The 19,293-nt window shown below is 36.9% G+C and overlaps 1 protein-coding gene across 1 annotated transcript in view; it reads right to left on the bottom strand.

The window, feature by feature from the left end:
• NKAIN3 (sodium/potassium transporting ATPase interacting 3) overlaps positions 1 to 19,293 on the bottom strand; it is a 390,601-nt gene that overhangs the window by 221,294 nt on the left and 150,014 nt on the right. The gene's annotated exons all lie outside the window — the stretch shown is intronic.

Genomic DNA, 19,293 nt, shown 5'->3' with positions numbered 1-19,293 from the left:
AGGCAAAGGCATTGTGACCATAGAAGCAGAGACTGGGATGTGGCAGCCAGCAAGGATTTCTGCCAGCCACCAAAAGTGGGAAGAGGCCAGGAAGAATTCTCCTCTAAAGCTTCAGAGACAGCGTGGCCCTGCCAAGACCTTGAATTTGGCTCAGTGAAACTGATTTCAGACTTCTGGCCCTCAGAACAGTGACAGAATAAATTTCTGAGGTTAAAGCCATCAATTTTGTGGTGATTTGTTAAAGCAGTTATGAGAAACTAGTATTGGTGAGGAAAGTAAGTCACAGCAAGGTAACTGAATTTGCCCGTGGTAGCACAGCTAGTTAGTGGTGGAGCTGGGACATAATACTGTGCAGTGTTTACTTTTAGCTATCACGTGGCACTCTCTCACATTACTTGCTGTCTTCCACCTCCAAAGCCCTGATCATTCCTTATACCCTGAAGAGAGCCAGGTCCTTCCTCCTCAATTGTTTCAAGAAAATAGCACCACAGTCAATCACAAGAACAAAGAAGACAAACCTTAACTTTCATGTATTAAAATACACTTTCAGAGCTCTTACTGGAAAAAATAGCCTGGTTTTTGATCCTTAAGAGATGCCCTTTAGTATTTCTGGGGTATTAACCTATGAAGGGCTAAGATCATAATGTTGTGGTCATAAACAATAGATTGAAAAGAACAGATTAGGGACCACGACCTTGACTTCCAAATAATCCAAAGACTGCAACCACCCATGTAGATCAGGAAGAAGAAGGAGTGGTGATGGAGAGAGGCCAAAGCAGTCCCTGGGGCCAGGACACTGCTCTGTAGGGTAGCTGGGGATGCAGGAGCAGAGTCAGCTTTTGTTTATTTCCCTGCCTCCACTCCCTCCAGGAGTGAACTCTGTCTGAGTGCCAGGGGGCCATGTTGGAGCAGGCTCCATATGTGACCTTTGCTGAGAGGTGCAGAGGCTGCCCGCAGGCTCTGCAACACAGCTGAGGCACGTCTGTGCGTTCCAAGGTTCCTTTGAGGACAGTCTCCACTTCAGTTGCCAAGGACACACCTAAATGCCTGATATTGAGGTTGGAACTCTGTAAACTTAGAGGAAGCTAGTGGGAAATGGAAAGCCTTGAACTTACCCATGGGTGGCACTGAAAGTAACCAGGGTGGAGCTCTCTGAAAAGGACAGTAGGGAAACCCTCTTTTTACACTGCTGTATATGGTAAGTGAATCACAAGGGTAGTAACATTCCCAGTGCATATAGGTAGGCAGGGTTACTATGCAGTTTTAGATTTTCCTCAATTCAAAGAATTCAAAGTGCCATTATAAGTATGCCTCAAATTATATCAACAATAAAACATGTTACACCTTTTTCCTTTTGACTGTCGGTTTGCTATTCAGTTACCTTCACAGTTACAGCACTTTATTGATAATAAAACATTTAGGTCATTTTTTTGGTTGTTGGTTTGCTACCTGTATCATTTGCAGTTACTCTCTGAAGGGAAAATATTATAGAAAAATAATTGCTTCAGCTACCAAATTCAGTTTAACACAAGGCAATTTACCTGCACAAAAACATCAGAGATGCACACTGATTGCTCCCTTTTCTGGTCATCAGATTTAATTTCTTACAGTTAAATGTGCTTACTACAGAAGAACTATGTATTATTTCTCATCTGAATAAAATGTACTAGGTTCAGGATGAACTAGCACGATCTCAAAATTCATAGCAATTTCTATTCCTTAATCATTCTTACCCAGTGACCTATCCTATTGCAGACTGCAAGTTCATTTCAGTATGACTTTACCTAAAATATATATTATACAAATAAAACAAGAGTCAATTTATGAACTAATCGTATATATTTGTTACACTCATAAAACCTTTCAGCATAGGTATCACTAAATTTGTTGGAACTATAACATATTTATAAACGGTACTATTCCTTGCAATGGCTGTATTCAAATTTGAATGAGAATATAAATAACATTAAATTGTACTTAAACTTCAAACTTCTTATGTTTTTTGTTTGAGAGCTCTGAAAATGACACCCCCAAATATGGTGACTTGGCATGCTGAGTACTTTGAACATGAAGGACACTGGAAAATCTTCAGAAGGAGTCTCTTTCTGACCTTCTTCTGCCCCTCTTTCTCCTGCTTTCTTTTCTCCTGAAGGCAGGCCATAGAAACTAGAATTCCTCGTCCCTAAGAGAGGTCATAGAACCAGAACCTTTCTCCCCGACAGCCAGCCATAAAACCTAGAAATATTACTCTACTACTTGCCTTTCTGTGTAAGAGCTAGCAATGAAGAAATTCTCTGACCTACCTTGTCTAAAGGCAGACATAAGACTGTTACTCCAGAAAGGCGTTACCCTATACCCAGGAAGAAGAAATGTCACACAGAGAAGCCAAGAAGAATCTAAGCAGACAGGCCTTGTTGTGTTTCCCCATTCAGTCTCTTACCATTAGGTCATACTTTTTTGGTTCAGTCATATTTATTTTTTACTTTTTGAGATAATTTCATTCTGTTGCCCATGCTTGAGTTCAGGGGTCAGAACATAGCTCATTCCGTCCTTGAACTCCTGGACTCAAGCCGATTCTCCTGCCTCCCACTCCTGCATAGCTAGGACCATCGCTACGACCATGAGCCACCATGCCTGAGTCTGATTTTCCTTCTACATAGCTGTGCATTCCACATCAAACCAAAACATAAAAATAGACGGTTTTCCCTGAATCTTTAAGTCTTCATTTCTTAAGTCTCCCATGTCACTTAAAACTTTGATTGAATAAATTTATAATGCTTTTCTCTTGTTAACCTCTCTTTTGTTTTAGGAGTGTGGACTGTGACCCTTTCGATGGGGAAGAAAAGTTATCACACCTTTTCCACACCTACATTGTAAAATTTTATCTAAAGTTTTTGTCTGATTTCTATCTATTTCAGTACTGGATCATAAACATTTTTTTTTTAAACTTACCACATGACAACTCAGTTTTCTATACAAGGCATATCAAAGGAAATACAACACAGAAAATAACATTTTATAAAGAAAAAGAAACACAAATCACTTTATTGTTGAAGCTTTTAGTTACCACATCAAAGTGTGTAGTTTTGAAATACATGGGTGATATAGTCTGACTGTGTCCCCCACCCAAATCTCATCTTGAATTATAGTTCTCATAACCCCACATGTGGTGGAAGGGACCTCTTGGAGGTAATTGAGTCATAGGGGTGGTTTTCCCCATGCCATTCTAGTGATAGTGAGTAAGTTTTCACGAGATCTAATGGTCTTAGAAGGGGCTTTCCCCTTTGCTTGGTTCTCATTCTTCTCTCTCAAGGATGAACTTGCTTCCCCTTCCACCATGTTTGTAAGTTTCCTGAAGCCTCCCCAGCCATGCTGAACTATGGGTCAATTAAACTTCTTTCCTTTATAAGTTATCCAGTCTCTGGGATGTCTTTATTAGCAGTGTGAGAACAGACTAATACAATGGGTTAACGCTAAACCATAAATCAACAAAGTAATCTTAAAAATAATGTTAGTAGTTCAAATGCCGTTTCTCTTTTACTTCTTGGAAACAGACTATTGTATGATGATTTAAGCACATCACTGTTGAGAAGGTTGACAACTGATACAATTGCTGTGTTTGCTTTTGTTTTTAGAGTTAAAAAGATATAAACAATGGCATTTGTATTTATGCAAGCATATGTGCAGGGTAGCAGATATGCCACCCCCAAATGTGCTACTTTGGCATAAGGATTGTTTGAGCTGAAGGCAACTGTGAAGAAGCAGATATACACAGATCTCTCTGTCTTTTTCCTATTTGCCTAAAAGCCAGACACAAATTTACAATGATGTCCCTCCTTCCTTCTCTACCAGTAAAAACTAAAGTTAACTACCTGAGATGACTTTAGACCTTTGTCATCCTAGAGAGGGCATCAGATAAATCTACATAATGAACTTTACTAATTAGTGTTTATCTATCATAAGTTTCCTGTAACTGGCCTGCACCACACTCTTCCTTCTTTGTTTTCAGTTGAAGATGTTATATAAGCCTGAATTGCAAGCCACCTATTTAAGAATTGGCATTTTAATCCTGGGTATTTCATATATATATATATATATATATGTTAATAAAATTATGCTTGTTTGTTTCTTGTTAATCTGTCTTTTGTTAAAAGGAGTCCCAGCTAAGAACTCAGTAGGGTAGAGAAAAAATTATTTTTCCTGCCTTACATACATGACTATCAAGGAATAGTTTGTAGAACAAGGAAGAAGAGGGCAAAGAGAAAACAGAGAAACCAGAAAATAAAACCAAGTAGGAGGGTTGAGGATGTGTGAGGACAGCCTGGAGACAAGACAGCATGTTAAGGTTGTAGGGAAGGCACAATTTTAGCTTTACCCTCTTAGAGTTTTTAGCTGGGCCTGAGAATTAAATTTACACAGACAAATTAACAGGAGAGAAAAGCATACAAATTTAATATCAGTTTTGCATGACGTGGAGTCATCATAGGAAATAAAAACACAAAGCTGCAATTAGAGTTGACAACTTATATACTTATTTGGAAAAAGAGTAGTAAATTGTGAAAATGTAACAAAGCAAGGGGGCTTGGGCCGAGGTAGTTGATTATGGAGAAGTGGCTAGGAAGATAAGGGTTAGTTTAATACAGGTTGTCGGTGAAGATTTCTCTCAGCCTTGACTCTTCAACTCTGGTATAAGAAAGTCTTCCTTCTTCCAGTGGAGGGAGAAGACATTCCACATGGGAATTTTATCTCCTGCTTTTAGGAAGGTCAGAGTGTGCCTGCCTGCCTTTCTTCCTTCCTTCCTTCCTTCCTTCCTTCCCTCCTCCTTCCTCTTCTCCTTCCCCTTCCTTCCTTCTTTCTTCCTTCTTTCCTTCTTCCTTTTTTTTCTTTCTTCTTTCTTTCTTTCTTTCTTCTTTTTCTTCTTTCTTTTCTTTCTTTCTTTCTTTACTTTTTTGTTTCTTCTTCTTGCCCTCCCTCCCTTCCTTCTTCTTTCCTTCCTTCCTTCCTTCCTTCCCTCCTCCCTCCCTCTCTTTCTTTCTTCCTCCTTTTCATCTTTCTTTTTTCTTTCTTCTCTCTTTCTTTCGTCTTCTTTCTTTCTTTTTTCTTTCTTTCTTTTTCTTTCTCTCTTTCTTTCTCCTTCCTTCCCTTCCCCTTCCTTCCTTCCTCTTTTCTTTCCTTTTTCTTCTTTCTTCTTCCTTGCTCCTTCCTTCCTTCCTTGCCTCCTCCCTCCCTCTCTTTCCTCCTTCCTTTCATCTTTCTTTTTTCTTTCTTCTCTCTTTCTATCCTCTTTCTTCTTTCTTTCTCTTTCTTCTTTCTTTCTTTCGTTCTTTCTTTCTTTTTCTCTTTCTTTCTCCTTCCTTCCCTTCTCCTTCCTTCCTTCCCTATCTCTCTCCTTCCTTTTCTTTCTTTCTTTCTTTCCTCCTTTCCTTCCTTCCTTTCCTCCTTCTTTTTTCCTCCCTCCCTCAGTCTCCTTCTTTCTTTCTTTCTTTCTTTCTTTCTTTCTTTCTTCTTTCTTTCTTTCTCTCTCTCTCTTATCCTCCCTCCCTTCCTTCCTTCCTTCCTTCCTTCCTTTTTTTCTTTCTTTCCCTCTTTCTCTCTTTCTCCTTCCTTCCTCCCTTCTCTCCCTCTCTTTCTTCTCTCTCAGTCATTCTTTTTTTTGTCTTTCTCCCTCTCCCCTGTCCCACTTCCTCTTTAACTCAAATCAATCAATATGTCAGAATGGCATATATTGAGTGCTGTGTTCAGAACTTCAAGGACAATTTTTTTTGTTTTTGTTTTCATAAACTTTAGGAGTCAAAATAGTAAGAACATTAGATGGTGGCTTTAAGGGTGGACAAGGAGAAAAAGAAAAAGCACATCATAACCATGTGTGAGGTATACCTTATATATTCACAGAGTTATGACTTCAAAGAAATGTATTCCATAGTACCTACCTTTTCCCTAATACCTAAGTAAACATTAAATGTTTGAGCTCTTTCATTTCATTAGTGTCAATTCCAAACTTGCTCTCATATTCTCCAAAGATTTCAATTAAAAAAGATACCCAGAATTATTTGAAATATTGTTCATTAACTATGTATGTGCATATGCCTGCCCACATTCATTCATGGTAAGTGTAGCTGTGGCTGGGCGCGGTGGCTCACGCCTGTAATCCCAGCACTTTGGGAGGCCGAGGCGGGCGGATCACGAGGGCAGGAGATCAAGACAATCCTGGCTAACAGGGTGAAACTCCGTCTCTACTAAAAATACAAAACATTAGCTGGGCGTGGCGGCATGCACCTGTAGTCCAAACTACTGGGGAGGTTGAGGCAAGAGAATGGCGTAAAGCCGGGAGGCAGAGCTTGCAGTGAGCCGGGATCATGCCACTGCACTCCAGCCTGAGTGACAGATCGAGACTCAGTCTCAAAGACAACAACAACAACAAAAAAGTGTACTTGCTGTTTTAGAATCAGCTCATGTTCTAAAAAAAAAAAAAAAAAAAAAATCAATATTCACTTCTTTATAGTATACCACCATACAATTTTCTCATTAGTCAAGGAGCTAGTCTCTTTCTTATTATTCTTTGCTCTTTTAATAATCTCCTTTTATGGGTATGTGTTTAATTTAAATGTAATCCTTTCTATTTCTAGAAATGGACTCCTAACTTCTAACAATATTCATTTTCTTTGCCTTTCTCCTTAGTTGCAGCTCAAAAAGTTATTGCATTCATTTTTATATAGCTATCTACTTTCTTTGTCTTTTCACTTTTGTTTCCATCACAAGCCAGCCCATCTGTAAGTGAAAACGTGACCTTAAAGGGAAGCCCATATAAACTTAAGAAACCAGATTTTGTTCAATTTTACAGAATGTGCTTTGATCTTGTATTTATATAGTAGAATTCATGCCAATTGAGACTTCTTTTGAAATACTTCTTCATCTCAGAATATAAATTAGAATAGTTACAGCAAATGTCTTATTTTTCTAATTATTTTCTTTTTGCTGAAACACTAAATATTTCATAGAGCATTATGGATCTATACAATAAAGGGCAAATACAGTGATTGATAGGTTTAAGTGTTTGGAGTTTGTAATACAAAGGTTTAGAATCAGTTCAAATATATAAAAAATATATGATATTTTTCTACATTAAAAACAGCGCTTACAGATAGCCTTAAAAGGTATTTACGCTTTCATTAGGAGTGTCTGTCATGTCCTGTTGCTTTCTAAAAAAATTTATCCTGCAATTTATGAGCAAGTCATAATCATTTGGACTTTTGCCATTGATGTTGGCTATAAAGAGCAGCCTACAGATGGAGGAGTGGCCACTGATCATTTTGATCTCCTCTTTCGTATCTTTACAACTAGGTATTGCTAGAATTTTTAATTCTTTACCATTAATTATAGACTAGAATCAGAGCTAAAGGTAATCGATCCTTTTATTTTTATTTTGGGCTTACTTTCCTCAGATAGGACCACTTCAGGGAGCAATGAAGCCTTATTTATCCATTTAACAGGTTGAGGGGTCTTTAAAAAGTTCACGGAAAATGCTACTTTTTTTTTTTTTTTAAAGCCTATATATGGATTTGATTTTTTTTGTACCAAAATAAACTCATACTAACTTGTTATAATATGTCTGAACAGGATCTAGTTTGAAGCAATGAGAATGTTATGGCATCAGTTTGAAAAGAGCCCCTATCAGAGCAACATAAATTCTGGTAAAATAAACACAAGGACAAACAACAAATTTGTGGTGAAGCTTGGATGGAAGAATACTGAAATCATTAATGCTATACAAAAAGTTTATGAGGACAATGCTCCAAAGAAATCAGCAGTTTACCAATGGAGAATTCATTTTTTAAAAATTTGTACATATATGTATATATATTTTAATTATACTTTAAGTTCTGGGATACATGTGCAGAATGTGCAAGTTTGTTCCATAGGTATACAAGTGCCATGGTGGTTTGCTGCACCCATCAACCCGTCATCTACATTAAGTATTTCTCTTAATGCTATCCCTCCCCTAACCCCCACCCCCCAACAGAACCTGGTGTGTGATGTCCCCCTCCCTGTGCCCATATGTTCTCATTGTTCAACTGCACTTATGAGTGAGAACATGTGGTGTTTGGTTTTCTGTTCCTGTGTCAGTTTGCTGAGAATGATGGTTTCCAGCTTCATCCATGTCCCTGCAAAGGACATAAACTCATCCTTTTTTATGGCTGCATAGTATTCTGTGGTGTATATGTGCCACATTTTCTTTATCCAGTCTATCACTGATGGGCATTTCAAAAGCCAAAATTGACAAATGGGATCTAATTAAACTAAAGAGCTTCTGCACAGCAAAAGAAACTAAACTATCATCAGAGTGAACAGGCAACCTACAGAATGGGAGAAAATTTTTGCAATCTATCAGTCTGACAAAGGGCAAATATCCAGAATTGACAAGGAACTTAAACAAATTTACAAGAAAATAACAAACAACTCCATCAGAAAGTGCGCAAAGGAGATGATATGAACAGACACTATTCAAAAGAGGACTTTTTTTTTGGACATAGATTGTCTCATTCTGTTGCCCCAGCGTGGAGGGCAGTGGCATGAACCTATGCTTTCTAGGTTCAAGCAATTCTCCTGCCTCTGCCTCCCAAGTAGCTGGGATTACAGGCACATGCCACCTTGTCCAGCTAATTTTTGTATTTTAGTAGAGATAGGGTTTCATCCTGTTGGCCAGCCTGCTCTTGAACTCCTGACCTCAGGTGATCCACCCTCCTAGGCCTCCCAAAGTTCTGGGATTGCAGGTGTGAGCCACCGTGCCTGGCCAAAAGAAGACATGTATGTGGTCAACAAACATATGAAAATAAGCTCATCATCACTGATCATTAGAGAAATGCAAATGCAAACCACAATGAGATACCATCTCACACCAGTTAGAATGATGATCATTAAAAAGGAAACAATGGCTGCTGGGAGAGGATGTGGAGAAATAGGAATACTTTTACACTGTTGGTGGGAGTGTAAATTAGTTCAACCACTGTGGAAGACAGTGTGGCCATTCCTCAAGGATCCAGAACCAGAAATACCATTTGACCCAGAAATACTATTACTGGTTATATACCTAAAGGATTATAAACCACTCTACTATAAAGACACATGCACGCATATGTTTATTGCAGCACTATTCACAATAGCAAAGACTTGGAATCAACCCACATGCCCATCAATGATAACTCATTTTAAGAAGAGACAAGACAATGTTGATGATGAAGTTCATACCATTAATCAACATGAATGAAGATCATTCACATTAATTTGTAAGAAAAAAAATTATCTTGTTTGTGCCCTAATTGAAGAGGGTTGATGATTAACAGCACATACAATAGCCAACACCATAGCTATCTCAATTGGTTCTGCTTACACAATTCTGACTGAAAAATTAAAGTTGAGCATATTTTCCATTTGATGGATGCCAAAACCATTGCACTCAGATCAGCTGCAGACAAGAGCAAGGCTTTTATTGGAAATTTTAAACAGGTGTGGTCAAGATCCTGAAGCATTTCCTTGAAGAATTGTCACAGGAGATAAAATATGGCTTTATCAGTGTAATTCTAAAGACAAAGCACAATCAAAGCAATGACTAACAAGAGATAGAAGTGGTCCAGTGAAAGCCAAAGTGGACCAGTCAAGAGTAAAGGTCATGGCAACAGTTTTCCAGGGTGCTCAAGGCATTTTGCTTGTTGACTTTCTGGAGAGCCAAAGAACAATAGTATCTGCTTATTATAAAAGTAATATGAGAAAGTTAGTCAAAGCTTTAACAGAGAAATATCCAGAAAAGCTTCACCAGAGTCCTTCTCCACCATGACAATGCTTTTGCTGATTCCTCTCATCAAACAAGGGCAATTTTGAGAGGTTGGCAGGAAAAAATGGCAGATAGCAGGCAAAATTAACTTGCAGCTCCCACTCCTGACATTGCTAACTCCTGACTTTTTTTCAAAACATTCTCTTTTCCATGACTGTATTCTCTCTTTTTTTTTTTTTTTTATTCCCCTTGGAGCATTCAAATTGAGCTAAGATTTCAGGTAAAGGTAAAATTCCCTGAGAAGAAATTTACCATAAGAAAGGGAATTCTGAATGAATTCAAGCATTGTCTCTGACTTATGGGGCTGGGAGAGGGGGAGAAATTCAAACATTCCTTTCTAAAGTAATTTATCTTAAAACTAGATCCCTCAGGTTTTCCAAAGATTAAGACTAAATAGTCATAATAATCTCCCATAGTAAAAATTTGCCAAACACAAAAGGAAAAAAATTATATGAAAAAGAGTCAACAGGAAATATGTAAACACAATTTAAGAATCAGCAACTGTAGATTTTAGAATTATTACATAAAAAGTTTATTTGTTTATTTGTTTGTTTTTTGAGATAGGGACTCCTCTGTCACTCAGGTTGGAGTACAGAGGCTCAGTCTCGGCTCACTGCAACCTTCACCTCCTGGGCTCAGGTGATCTTCCCACCTCAGCCTACCAAGTAGCTGACACTACAGGTGTGCACCACCACACTTGGCTAATTTTTTAAGGCTTTTGTAGAGATGAAGTCTCACTATATCGCCCAGGTTGGTCTTGAACTCCTGGACTCAAGCAGCCCTTTTGCACTGGCTTCCCAAAGTGATGGGATTGCAGGTATGAACCACTATACCCAGCCCATAAAATGTTCATAAAAATAAAAACTGGGATGAAAAATCACTAAAGGAAAGAGAATATTAAAATAAACAGGTATGTTTAACTTCTAGAGATTAAATACATAATTGAAGCAAGAAATCAATACATAGGTTAAAAAGATTAGAGAGATTGAAGAGATAGTCAACGATTTGGGAGATATATTTGAAGAGATTACCCATAATTCAACACAAAGAGACACATATATAGAAAATATGAAAGGCCAATAGGCATGGAGAATAGAACGAGAAGGTTTGATATACATCTGATCAGAATTTGGAGGTGAAAATAAGAGAATGAGTAGGAGGCAATATTAGAAGACAGTTCTTGAAGAATTTTCAAACTTAATGAACGGTAGATATTTTCACATCCAGAGCATTACAGTAAAATAATAACATATGAAATTTTAAAAAAAGAAGTTATTAAAATGCAGTCAAGAGAAAAACTTGTCAACAAAAGAATGTTTGATTAAGTATGGTTGTCAACAGCAACAAGGGAAGTAAGAACCTATTACTCTCTTGCTGATTTAACTCAGAAATATATATACATATTTATGAAATATATATATGGTTAAATTTTATTTAAAATGATGGTGAAACAAAAGCATTTCAGATAAATAAAATCTAGACTATTTGCCACCAATGGAACTTTCTAAGTGTATTTCAAGAAGAAAGAGAGTCCTAGAAGACAGGCAAATTCCCATAAATATTACTTATACAAGACGACAATAATGCCTAACTTATGAGGAAAAAACAGGGTGGAATTAAACGTTGCTCATCAGTTCCATGCAAGATGGAAGGAAGGTGAGGTTTTAGTATTGTTTAGGTGGAGGGTAGCAATGATTATTAATTTTAAATGTAAATATGGGTGGTAAAAGTTTAGGGTGAAGTTTTAATGGAATAAAAGTAGAAATGAGGATATTATTTTGAAGTAGTAGAGAATAAATGAAAAATTTTAAATACAATGATAATATCAAGAATAAAGAAAAAAGCATTAAAAATCACAATAGAGAGCAAAAAATTAGATGGTAGAAGCACTAATACACATATGAGGGAGTGACGAAAAGAAAATGGATCTGATCTCAGGTAGTCTGTCCTTCATCTGACCTTCAGTGGAGGGCTCTGGATCTTACACCATGACTCAGTGATCTTCTCCTCACCACCAAAGGATGCTGGCTTTAGTGGTTTTGGGGGCTAGTATTTTGTACTTTTATGTCAGTCAGCTGTGGCTTGCTGTCAGGGATGGGAGCGGGAGCTAACTCCTACCCAGTAAGGGTTGCCCTGAACAAATAAGAAGCCAATCATTACAGGAGCTGATGAGAGGGCACATTGGCTTTGTCAAGGGGATGAAAACAGGGTGCCCAAACAGTATTTACTAACGTATTTATATCAGTTTGGTATTTTAAAATCATTTTCCTTGTATTGAGGGTTAAAACAATAAGTAATCACATCAATGATTTAATAAAGATTTTCAGTGTAAGAGAAAAGACAGTTATAAGATCAAAGAAAACAAAGGTAAATACCGTGTTATTGAAATTAAATTGAAAATGTCAAATTGTGCTCATGATTAAAAATAATTGTATAGAATGTAGGGTGTGTGTGTGTGTGTGTCTGTGTGTGTATGTGTGTTTCTGTGTGTATGTGTATGTGTGTGTGTGTGTATCTATGTGTGTGTCATGTGATCCCTGTCCACTGAAATGGCTCGGAAACAATGTTGCTCTAGTATAGCAATGAGCACTCCAGTTTTGCTGTCTGATACGATTCCTCACTAAAAAGTGCCAGGGCTATTACCTGGAGAAATGCCCAATCTAGGTGAGGTGCAAGGAAGAAAAAAGGGGAGTGTAGGGTATATTTTTATGCTTGAAAGTCTGCAAACTTGTACAAAGTCTTGAGTCACACTGAAAGGATGTAGGAGCCACTATGAAGGCTCTATCATGGCCCAAAGTTGAAATAAGTTGAGCATCAAAAGAAATGATTGAAGCCTATTAAAACACACGGAATCAGTGAAAATCTGTGATTACTTAATACTCAAAAAGAAAGGCAGAAAAACTCAATTGTTAATAGTTAAAACAGTTATTAAAACAACACGTTACTTGAAAAATGAGTAATTAAAGGGAAAGAAGAATTTGTTTTGCTTTTGCAGTAAGAAATTGTATATCAAGATAACTGAGTTGATGAGATAAAAGTCTTCATTATTGAAGTCTTCATTATATGTGAGGCAATAAATAAAGAACGGAAGAAATTTTTTAAAAACACAATCTCACGAATTCAAATGAAATTCTTTAATTCTTACAAGGATTAGTGAGCAGTTTTTAAAATAATTAAGTAAATGGGTAATTCATATAGAACCAAAGCACATAATACAGATTTCTTTTTCATGGCAAATAATACTTAGAAATAACACATTAAATGACATTTAGGAAAAATATATACCATTTAATATTTATAGTAGAAAAGAAGAAAGGCTGAAATAAATGAGCTGAGCACCCAGTTTAAAAATTTTTAAAGGCTAACGAGACTAAGACGTTAGAATAAAAGATTAACAGATTTACGTTTAATTAACAAATATTTGTTTGTGTCTACTCTGTTCTAGGGTTTGGAATTAATATATGAACAGAACAGGAAAGAATTTCTGCCCTAGTGGAGTTAAATTCTAGCGGAGCAATTCAGAATATAAATATAACGAGAAATAAATTATATTTTGTGTTAGAAGATGAAAACTATCTTAAAAGACAACAATAAGGATATTAGAGGTACATGTAAGAGCAGAACATAATTAAAAATCAAAAATATAATAGAAAAGATCAATAAAGAACAAAGTGGGTCCTTTAAAAATCCGATAAAATTAGCAACTATGTGGTAAGTGATCAAACTTGGTAGTATTTGTTATTGTCCAAACGTGGCATGTTGTTCACTATCGGGAGAACCTGCTCCCGATGGTCAACGTGGGTTCTTTTCTATTTCCTATGCGTCTGGGCTGGTTTGAGAAATAAAGGGAAAGAGTAGGAGAGAGAGATTTAAAGCTGGGTGTCAGAGGGAGACATCACACGTGGGCAGGTTCCGTGATGTTCCCCCAGCTGTAAAACCAGCAAGTTTTTATTAGCAATTTTCAAAAGGAGAGGGAGTGCATGAATAGGGTGTGGGTCACAGAGATCACATACTTCACAAGGTAATAAAATATCACAAAGCAAGTGGAGGCAGGGTGAGATCACAGGACCACAGTATAGGGTGAAATTAAAATTGCTAATGAAGTTTCGGGCACGCATTATGTTGATAACATCTTATCAGGAGACAGGGTTTGAGAGCAGACAACCTGTCTGACCAAAATTTATTAGCAGGAATTTCCTCGACCTAATAAGCCTGGGAGCGCTACAGGAGACTGGGGCTTATTTCATCCCTTCGGCTTCGGCCATAAAAGACAGATGCCTCCAAGGGGGCTGTTCATAGACCCACCCTCAGGGTACATTCTCTTTCTCAGGGATGTTCCTTGCTGCGAAAAAGAATTCAGGGATATTTCTCCTATTTGCTTTTGAAAGAAGAGAAATATGGTTCTGTTCTGTCCAGTTCACTGGCGGCCAGTTCAAGGTTACCTCCCTTGTTCCCTGAACATCGCTGTTATCCTGTTGTTTTTTCAAGATGCCCAGATTTCATATTGCTCAAACACACATGCTCTACAAACAATTTGTGCAGTTACCGCAATCATCACAGGGTCCTGAGGCAACACAGATCCTCCTCAGCTTAGGAAGAAGATGACACGATTAAGAGATTAAAGTAAAGACAGGCATAGGAAATCACAAGGGTATTGATTGGAAGAGTGGTAAGTGTCCATGAAATCTTCACAGTTTATGTTCAGAGATTGCAGTAAAGACAGGCGTAAGAAATTATAAAAGTAGTAATTTGGGGAACTAACAAATGTCCGTGAAATCTTCACAATTTATGTTCTTCTGCCACGGCTTCAGCCGATCCCTCTGTTTGGGGTCCCTGACTTCCCGCAACAGTTCACTCTTACGCAGGACAATGGCCAATCTTAAACAGAAAAATCTGGCAGCATTTAGCAGTTTAAAATGAGCATATGTTATGATTCTGCAATTTACCTCTCCGCATTTATCCTTGCTTTGTCACACATCCACCTGTGTACACATGTAATAGTGTTCATAGCAGTAGTTTATTTTCACATTTAGATTGGAAGCCATCTAAATGTCTATCAAAAATTAATGAATTTGTATGAATGCAATCCATGCTATGTGAAGTGGAAATAAGTAGGCCTACACATGCATTAAAAAGGGTAATCTCTGAAGCATAAAGTTGACAAAAACAACTTATGGAAGAAATAAATACTGTGTTATTTCAGTTATACAAAGTTTAAAAGTTGAACAAAGATACCATATGTATATAGTATGTCATATGTCTATTATAATATAGAATTATGGATAAAGCTGCTATAAACATCTAGGTGCAGGTTTCTATGTGGACCTAAGTGTTAATACCAAGGAGCACAATTGCTAGATCACATGCTAAGAGTAAGTTTAGTTTTTTAAGAAACTACCAAACTGTCTTCGAAAGTAGCTGTACCATTTTGCATTACCCCTACTATTGAATTAGACTTTCTGTTGGTCCATATCCTGCCCAACATATGGTGTTGTCAGTGTTTTGGATTTGGCCATTCTAATAGGTATGTAGTGGTATCACGTTGTTGTTTTAATTTGTATTTCTGTGATGAATTGTTACGTGGAGTGTATTATTATGTGCTTTTTTCCATCTACATATCTTCCGTGTTGAGGTGTCTGTTCAGGTCTTAGGCTTCTTTCTAAATAAATCATTTCTTTTTTATTGTTCAAAGTACATTGTGTATGTTGGACAACAGTTTTTTATCAGGTACTTATTTTGCAAATATTTTCTCCCAGTCTGTGGCCTGTCTTATTCTCTTGACAATGTCTTTTGCAGAGCAGGAGGTTTTTTCCTTTTTTTCTGTTTTGTTTTTTTTGTTGTTTTGTTTTGTTTGTGACGGAGTCTCGCCCTGTCACCCAAGCTGTAGTGCAGTGGCGCCACCTGGGCTCACTGCAAGCTCCGCCTCCCAGATTCAGGCCATTCTCCTGCCTCAGCCTCCTGAGTAGCTGGGACTATAGGCCTCGCCATCACGCCTGGCTAGTATTTTGTATTTTTAGTAGAAACGGGGTTTCACTGTGTTAGCCAGGCTGGTCTCTATCTCCTGATCTCATGATCTGCCCACATCAGCCTCCCAAAGTGCTGGGATTACAGGTGTGAGCCACCGCGCCTGGCCAGTTTTGTTTTTTTTTTTTTTCTTTTTGAGATAGAGTTTCACTCTTGTGACCCAGGCTGGAGTGCAATGGCGTGATCTCCACTCACCACAATCTCCGCCTCCTGGGTTCAAGCAATTCTCCTGCCTCAGCCTCCCGAGTAGCTGTGATTACAGGCATGTGCCACCATGCCCGGCTAATTTTGTATTTTTTAGTAGAGACGGGGTTTCTCCATACTGGTCAGGCTGGTCTCAAACTCCCGACCTCAGGTGATCCACCCACCTTGGCCTCCCAAAGTGCTGGGATTACAGGCATGAACCACCATGCCCAGCCATGGAGTTTTTAATTTAAATGAAGTACAGATTTTCAATTCATTCTTTTATGTATTGTGCTTTTGATGTTATATCTAAGATGTTATTGCCAAACTCAAGATCATCTGGATTTTCTCTGATGATCTAGGAGTATATACTTTTGCATTTTACATTTGTGTATGTGATCCATTTTGAGTTATTTCTTGTGAAGAGTATGAGGTCTATGTCTAGATTATTGTTAGTTTGCAAGTGGATGCCCAGTTGTTATAGTACCATTTGGTGAAAAAACTATCTTGACTTCCATTGTATTGCCTTTATCGATTCAGAGGCCAAACATAGACCCATATAATATAGTTACAAAACTTGTATTTTCACAAAACGTATCCAACTTTTGCAAAGATTATGACAGTAAAAAGAAAAACTCATCCAACTGTACACTTACATGGGTATACTTTATAGTATATAAATTACACCTCAATAAAACAGATTTTTTTAAGTAAAAAAAAGAAACAGTTTATTAATATCCACAGAACAACTTTGGATTTCAATTAAGATTTTGTTGAATATATAGACTAAGTTGGGAAAGACTGACATCTTGACAATATTGAGCCTTCTTACCCATTCACATGAAATCTCTCCCCATTATTTATTTCTTGGATTTCTTTCATCAGAATTTTGTAGTTTTCCTCATAAAGATCTTATGCACATTTACTTAAATTTACACCTATATAGTTCATTTTGGGGCTGCTACTGCAAATGGCATTGTGTTTTTAACTTCAAATGCCACTTACTCATTGCTAGTATATAGGAAAGTGAATAGCTTTTGTATATTGACCTCCTATCCTGCAACCTTGTTATAATTGCTTATTAGTTCTAGGAGTTTGTTATTGTTGTTTTTGTTGATCTTCTACATAGATGACTATGGCATCTGCGAACAAAGTTTATTTCTTCCTTTCCAATCATTATATCTTGTTTCCTTTTGTTGTCTTACTGCCTTAGTGAGAACATCCAGTATGATGGTAAAAAGAGTGGTGAGCTGGGATGCTCTTGCCTTGTTCCTGATCTTGGTGGGAAAGATTATAGTTTTGCACCATTAAGTATGATGTTAGCAATAGAGTTTTTGTACATTTTTTATTAAATTGAGGAAGTTCCCCTCTATTCCTAATTTGCTGAACATTTTTACCAGATTGCATATTGGATTTTGTCAAATACATCTATTGACATGAGCATGTAATTTTTTGTAATTTTTCTTCTTTAGCCTGCTGATGTGGTCAATTACATTAATTGATTTTTTAACATTGAACCATCTTCATATACATGCAATAAATCCTGCTTGGTGAGGTATATAATTCTTTTGCATGTTGTTGAATCCAATTTGCTAATATTTTGTTAATGATTTTTGCATATGTGTTCATGAGAAATATTGACTGGTAGTTTTCTGTTCTTGTAATTTTCTTCTCTAGTTTTGGTATTAGAGCAATGCTGGTCTTAGAGTACGACTTAGGGAGTAACTTCACTGCTTCTATCTTCTAAAAGAGGTCATAGAACAATGGCATAGTTTCTTCTTTAAATGTTTAGTAGAATTCGCCTGTGAACTCATCTGGGCCTGATGCTGTCTGTTTATGAAGGGTATTAACTATTGATTCAATTTCCTTCATAAATATAGGATTATAAATATAATAAACATAACGATGTAAAGATAAATAAAGGGATACAAGAATAGTTCAATATATGCAAATCAAACAATGCAATACATCATATTAACAAAATGAAGGATAAAAACCATGTGATCATTTCAATTGCTGCCGAGAAAGCACTTGATAAAATTCAACATCCCTCCATGATAACAATCCTCTAAAAACTGGGTAAAGAAGAAACATACTTCAACATAAGAAAAGCCATATACTACAGGCTCACAGCTAGTATTATACTAAATGAAGATAAATTGAAAACCTTTCTTGTAAGATCTGGAATACAACTAGGATGCACACTTTCACCACTGAACTAGCTAGAGTAATAGGAAAAGAGAAGGAAATAAACGACATCCAAATTGGTAAGGAAAAAGTCAAATTATCCCTGTTTGCAATTGATATAATCTTATATTAGAAAAAAACTAAAGACTCCAACAGAAAATTATTAGAACTGATAAATAAAAGTTGTAGAATACAAAATTAGCACACAAAATCTGTATCATTTCTATATGCCAACAGCAAACTGAAAAATAAATCAATAAAGTAATCCATTTGCAGTAGCCCCAAATAAAATAAAATACCTATGAATTAATTTAACCAAATAAGTGAAATATTCATACAATAAAAGTTATAAAACATTGAAAGAAGCTGAAGAGATCACACAGACAATGAAGAGATATGTCATGTTCATGCATTGGAAGAATCAATGTTGTTAAAGCGTCCATACTACCCAAAGCAATCTATGTATTCAATGCAATCCTTATTAAATATCAATGACATTCTTCACATAAATAGAAAAAAAAAACCCTAAAATGTATATGGAACCACAAAATACCCAGAATAGCCAAAGCTATCCTGAACAGAAAGAGCAAAATGGAAGGAATCACATTACCACACTCAAAATTATACTGCAGAGTCACAGTAACCAAAACAGAGTGATACAGGCAGACACATGGACCACTGAAATAAAATAAAGAACTTGGAAATACATCCATACATCTACAATTAACTCATTTTTGACAAAGGTGCAAAGAACATACATTGCGGAAAGAATAGTCTCTTCAATAAATTGTGTGGGGAAAGCAAAATGAAACTAGACTCCTATCTGTCTGCATATTCAAAAAACAGATCAAAATGGCTTAAAGACTTAAATCTAAGACCTCAAACTATGAAACTACTGAAAGAAAACTTTGAGGAAACTCTCTAGGATGTTTGGATGGGCAAAGATTTCTTGAGTAATACCCTGCAAGCACAGGCAACCAAAGGAAAAATGGGCAGTTGGGAATCACAGCTAAGCTTCTGCAGAGCAAATGAAACAATCAACAATTAAGAGACAACCTTCACAAAGGGTG

This window comes from Trachypithecus francoisi, unplaced genomic scaffold (genome assembly GCF_009764315.1).
Source record: "Trachypithecus francoisi isolate TF-2019V2 unplaced genomic scaffold, Tfra_2.0 Lachesis_group7, whole genome shotgun sequence".
In the NCBI taxonomy this organism is placed as follows: Eukaryota; Metazoa; Chordata; class Mammalia; order Primates; family Cercopithecidae; genus Trachypithecus; species Trachypithecus francoisi.
Note: the sequence above shows the minus strand (reverse complement) of the source record. Positions and strands in the feature narration are given on the sequence as shown.